We start from the raw sequence: 5,651 nt of genomic DNA on the forward strand, positions 1-5,651 counted from the left end.
CCAATATTCCGCTGAAAGCTTTCCTCGCGAAAGCCGCCCACACTTTCCCAATCTTCTATTTGCCTTCCGCAATATCTAGTTACTGCGGAAGGGGAGATGCTTAGCGAATACCGACATTATGCAAACTTTATAACATTGCCATCCGCAGCTGAAAGTAATGCTTGTTGAAAAATAAACCGCAAACAGCTGTTGTCTGATCCTTTAGCAGTCCCACCGGTTTCACAATGTTAGAGCCGCATCTCCAAATAACAAAGCAAGGAATTAAGAACTGAGAGCAGATAACAGCCCCGCCAACGCACTGCCGCTGTATAGGTTATCCTTTTAGTATGGCGGTGTGTAATTGTGCGTACCCATATTCCATGATTCCATGACTTTTGTCACGCCAAGATACATGAAAGTTCGATTCTTTAAAGAATCGAGAGTTTACTGTTGCTTACGAAAGCGTCACTGTTGATGCTAAGCAAATAAAAGAGATAAGCATTTAAAAGAGAGAGAGAGAGAGAGAGAGAGAGAGAGAGTTAAGAAATTATACAAGTGGATTCTGGAATGATAAAAACATTTGGCTATGACAGAAAATGGTAAATGTATAAATTTGAGGTAACGAACCCCTGGTTCGCAAATGGCGGACTCTACAGACATAAGCGAAAATGGTTGTGGTACCTCTGACATTGCAACATACGTACCTATGCTGTTGTTGCTAAACTGTAGAGTGGGCCACTTTGAGACGGTAGAATGAACCAAAACAAGTAAAAAAGTCTAGTAAACATGTTACAAGAGCTATAGCCATTTGTTCAGTAGAAGAGACATGTATGACAGTAGCCAAGAACAACATACCCCTAACTCTTCAAGTATGCATTTACGGACACGTAAGAACTAAGAATTTTTTTTCTTGTTTTTGATCCATATTACCGTCTCTGAAAGTTGCCTGCGTCACAATCTTAGCAACAACGGTGCCGGTAAATGTGCTCTACTTTCAGTGGTGTCAGAACCATTTTCGATTTGCTGGCTTCCCAGACCAGGGCTCATTACGGAACCTCAGATTGATATAATTACCCTTTCCCATCATTCCTGAATATTTGGAACATGTTTACTGTACCATCCTGAGTACACGCAGGTGAAATTCATGCGGTAGCGGTATGCACATGCAGAGATTGCGGTAGTATTGCGTGTGCATGGCTTAAAAGGGCAGTGAATTGGCGGAGCTATCATTTTTACTCGAGCGATTCATGCGAAAAAGCTAGCGATGTGATTATGGTCGCGTGACGGGAATTAGCAGACTCCGAACACGGAATGACGGTGGATCTAGACCCATGCGACATTCCGTTTCGGATGTTGTTACGGAGTTCAACATTCCGAGATCCTCAGTGTCACAAGTGTGCCAAATACACCAGAATTCAGGCATTACCTCTCACCACGGACAACGTGGTAACAGAGAAGCAATACTGAGATGCCCGGGCTAGCAGGACAGAGCGGATTAAGTTGTGGAAAGGGGTCAAAATAAGTTGCTGTCAGTTGCACACAAAATACAAACTTTATTCATCAACACACAATATTACAGCAAGGATGCAGAACACTCAACCTTAATCGACATCCATTGATTAACTTTAGATCGGCTGAAGGCCACACTCAAAATCCAAGACACAAGGCCTAAGCAAGAAATGGAAATACAAAGTTCTTCTGGTAGTTTCATCCAAGAATCTTTTCTAAATCTTCAATCTAAACAGGCTGAAGGCCTTAATTTTAATGGAACGTGGGTGGATGCCGCATATTAAGCAGTAATAAGAGTTTCAATCAAAAGGCAGAAGCACTCCGTCTTCAGGCCACAAGTGGCTCATCGGCACCATCCGGCCGCCGTGTCACCCTCAGCTGAGGATGCGGATAGGAGGGGCGTGGGGTCAGCACACCGCTCTCCCGGTCGTTATGTGGTTGTCTTTGACCGGAGCCGCTACTATTCGGTTGAGTAACTACTCAATTGGCATCACAAGGATGGTGAGTGCACACTGAAAAATGGCAACAGCGCTTGGTGGCCCAGATGGTCACCCATCGAACTGCCGGCCACGCCCGACTGCGCTTAACTTCGGTGATCTGGCGGGAACCGGTGTATCCACTGCGGCAAGGCCGTTGCCAAAAGGCAGAAGCCCTTATCTTAAAACATTTTAAGCAAAATTCGGCTGAAGGCCCCATACAAAAGCATAACAATGTCTTGCCTTAAGGACAAGACAAGAACATTAATTTAAGAGATACTTAAACTTAGCTAAAGGCCACACTCCGACAAATAATTTAGCGGCTTAAAGCCTAGAAAGAAGAGTTTCTATTTTAAAAGGCAGAAGGCCATATGTTAAAACATTTCATATAAAATTCGTCTGAAGGCCCCTATAAAGAATATCAAGGCCACAAATCAACCAAATAACTGAAATACAAACAGGGAAATCAGTACATAACACACGAGGACCGGCCCTCAAAAGTTTCCAAGGGTTTAAGCTGCTTCACTCTGGAACCGCGCGACCGCTACGGTCGCAGGTTCGAATCCTGCCTCGGGCATGGATGTGTGTGCTGTCCTTAGGTTAGTTAGGTTTAAGTAGTTCTAAGTTCTAGCGGACTGATGGCCTCATTTGTTAAGTCGCATAGTGCTCAGAGCCATTTGAACCAATACACGAGTGGGTCTTCGGCTCCGAGAGCCCGTTTCGATGATGTTTCGTTGAGTGATTCGCCCACTGACAGTTGTTGATGGCCCAGCATTGAAATCTGAAGCAATTTGTGGAAGGGTTGAACTTCTGTCAACCTGAACGATCCTCTTCAGTCGTCTTTGGTCCCGTCCTTGCAGATCTTTTTCCGGCTGCAGCAGTGTCGGGGATTTGATGTTCTACCGGATTCCTGACGTTCACGGTACCCTGAACCTGGCATTCTAGTAGCGGTAACCGATCTAACAGCTGCGCCAGGCACTTGTTGTCTTATACACGTGTTGCCAACCGCGGCGCCGTATTCTGCCCGTTTAATTATTTCTATATTTCAATACAAATGCGTATACCAGATTCATTGGTGCTTCAGTGTAATTGAGAGGTTAGTTAGTGCACAAAATCCTGCACCGGCAGCACTTTAGCAGTTGTGAGTGGCTATAGAGGAAGCGTAGGTCAACATTTATGCAGGGGATTCCCAGCGAGTTGTTCAGTACATGCAACGGCTAACTGGTGCATAACGTCGGGCAGAAGACATCAGCTATTACTGAAGACTGCCGTACAATCACACTCAAAATGTAAGTGGGGTTCTTTTTGATAAAACGACCGTTTTTTCGCACGAGTGGTTCCTTGTCATCAAAAACACTCAACGAACGAGTGTTAAAAAAATTGTTACCTGAGTGGAGGGTATCTTGTTTCAGATCAGTTACATAGCCACCCAGCACGATTCATGTCATCTGTAAAAGCTGAACAATCATGTTGTTGGTGACGTCTTCAGTCAGAATCTGCACTGTGAAAGCCTATTCATCTCGTATCGCAGACTACAACTGGTTCAGATGGCTCTGAGCACTATGGGACTTAACATCTGAGGTCATCAGTCTCCTAGAACGTAGAACTACTTAAATCTAACTGACCTAAGGACATCACACACATCCATGCCCGAGGCAGGCTTCGAACCTGCGACCGTAGCGGTCGCGCGGTTCCAGACTGAAACGCCTAAAACCGCTCGGCCACAACGCCCGGCGAACGGGTGTTAATCTGTGAGACTTTATCTGCAGATCTCCCAACTTGCTTGAGTATTTCGTATCTTTGTAACAGAAACGTGTCTGCCCCTGGTAGATCAGTGGTCAACGCGACGGAATATCATACCTAACGCCCGGGTTCGATTCCCGGCTGGGTCGGAGATTTTCTCCTTTCAGGGACTGGGTGTTGTGTTGTCCTTCATCCCCATCGACACGCAAAGACTTGCACCCGGCGAACGGTCTACCCGACGGGAGACCCTGGTCACACGGCGTTTCCATTTCAACAGAAACGTGTCTCTCTTTTCCCTAAATTAGTCTTCTTACGGATTGAGAAAGCAAGTGTTTTCCTCACAGAAAGGGCCGGAGACATTAAATTAAGAGTAGCCACCGCTTTAGGGAGTCGGGGTTAGGGACCTGCCTGACACTTGTTTGGAGTCAGACGTCCAGGAGGACACCCACAGAGGGAGAGTACTGTGCTGTTAAGTGGCTGCGGCTGTGACAGCAGGAGACCGCTGTGTGGGGGAGGGCATCCACCTCCACCCCAGCTGTCAGCCCTTTCAGCTGCCTCGGAATGAATCCCAGGGAGACAGAGAGACTCGTTAACTGCTGGCAAGGAAAGCGCGGACTGACGTGCAAATTAAAGAGTCACTTGTAGCAAGAGAGGAGCCACCGGCGAAAAGAAGAGGAGAAGTAGAAGCAAAGAAAAGAAAACGCCCCGGCTATTGCATCTGCTTTTAATTACGAGCGAGAAAGCAGCAAAACCAAGGTCCCGCTCTTGTTTCACAAAATTAACATTCGTTTCGGGGGAAAATAATTACTAGTGGCGAGTCGTACCCTAGGTCTGTAGAAGCCATTTCGCAAGCATCCTCGGTTTTGTGATTAAAATTACCAGCAACCACTCTCGTCACGGCATCTACTGCAGCCAAGTAACAGATAACTTTTTTTTGGCAACTACATCGTTCTGTTTTTTACTAAGTTATCTTGCGTCAGTAGATTCAGCTCAACTACTCCATTCTTATCATCATTTCTACCCCTTTGGCACAGACAAAATATTGTTGTTAAATTAAATGTAGATGGTATGTCTACATACTGTGTAAGAGAGAGAGAAAATTATACGAATCAATACCGATCATCAGTTAAAACGGAGTAAACGAAGATAGAACGCTGGCTGTTGAACTTGCGATACCAGAAAGAATAGGAAATAACGAAATTTTTCTAATTGTGCTTATTCAGTATATTAGGATGAAAACGTGATTACATCGGTTGTTGATGTTGAGGTCTTCAGTCCGAAGACTAGTTTGATGCAGCTCTCCAGCTACTCTATCCTGTGAGAGCCTCTCCATCTCGGAATGACTACTGTAACCTACATACTTCGGAATCTGCTTTGTGTATTCATCTCTTGGTCTCCCTCTATGATTTGTACCCACCAATCTTCCCTCCGATATTAAATCGGTTATCCCTTGATGTCTCAGAACGTGCCCTACCAACTGATCCCTACTTCTAGTTAAGTTGTGCCACATACTTTTTCTCTCGCCGATTCTGTTCAGTACCTCCTCATTAGTTACGAGATCTATCCACCATTCGTCAGTAGTACCACATTTCAAATCTTCTATTCTCTTCTTGTCTAAACTGTTCAGTGTCCAAGTTTCACATCCATAAGTGGCTACACTACTGAGAAATACCTGCAGAAAGACTTCTTAACACTTAAATCTAAATTCGATGTTAACTAATTTCTCTTTTTCAGAAACGGTTCTCTTGCTACTTCCAGTCTACATTTTATATCGTCTCTACTTGAGCCATCCTCAGATATTTTGCTGCTCAAACAGAAAAACTTGCCCTGTTGTAATTCTCTTAACATCACCTGATATTAGTCTATTACATTCCATTATCCTTGTTTTGCTTTTGTTGATGTAAATGTTGTATTCTCGTTTCAAGACGATGTCCATTCCCCTCT

General features: G+C 44.7%; 1 pseudogene; it reads right to left on the minus strand.

Moving 5' to 3' along the window:
* Positions 1-2,008: 2,008 nt before the first annotated feature.
* On the minus strand, positions 2,009-2,126 carry LOC126292336 (5S ribosomal RNA; annotated as a pseudogene).
* Positions 2,127-5,651: the final 3,525 nt, after the last annotated feature.

The sequence above is a fragment of the Schistocerca gregaria genome, chromosome 9 (assembly GCF_023897955.1).
Source record: "Schistocerca gregaria isolate iqSchGreg1 chromosome 9, iqSchGreg1.2, whole genome shotgun sequence".
Classification (NCBI taxonomy): domain Eukaryota; kingdom Metazoa; phylum Arthropoda; class Insecta; order Orthoptera; family Acrididae; genus Schistocerca; species Schistocerca gregaria.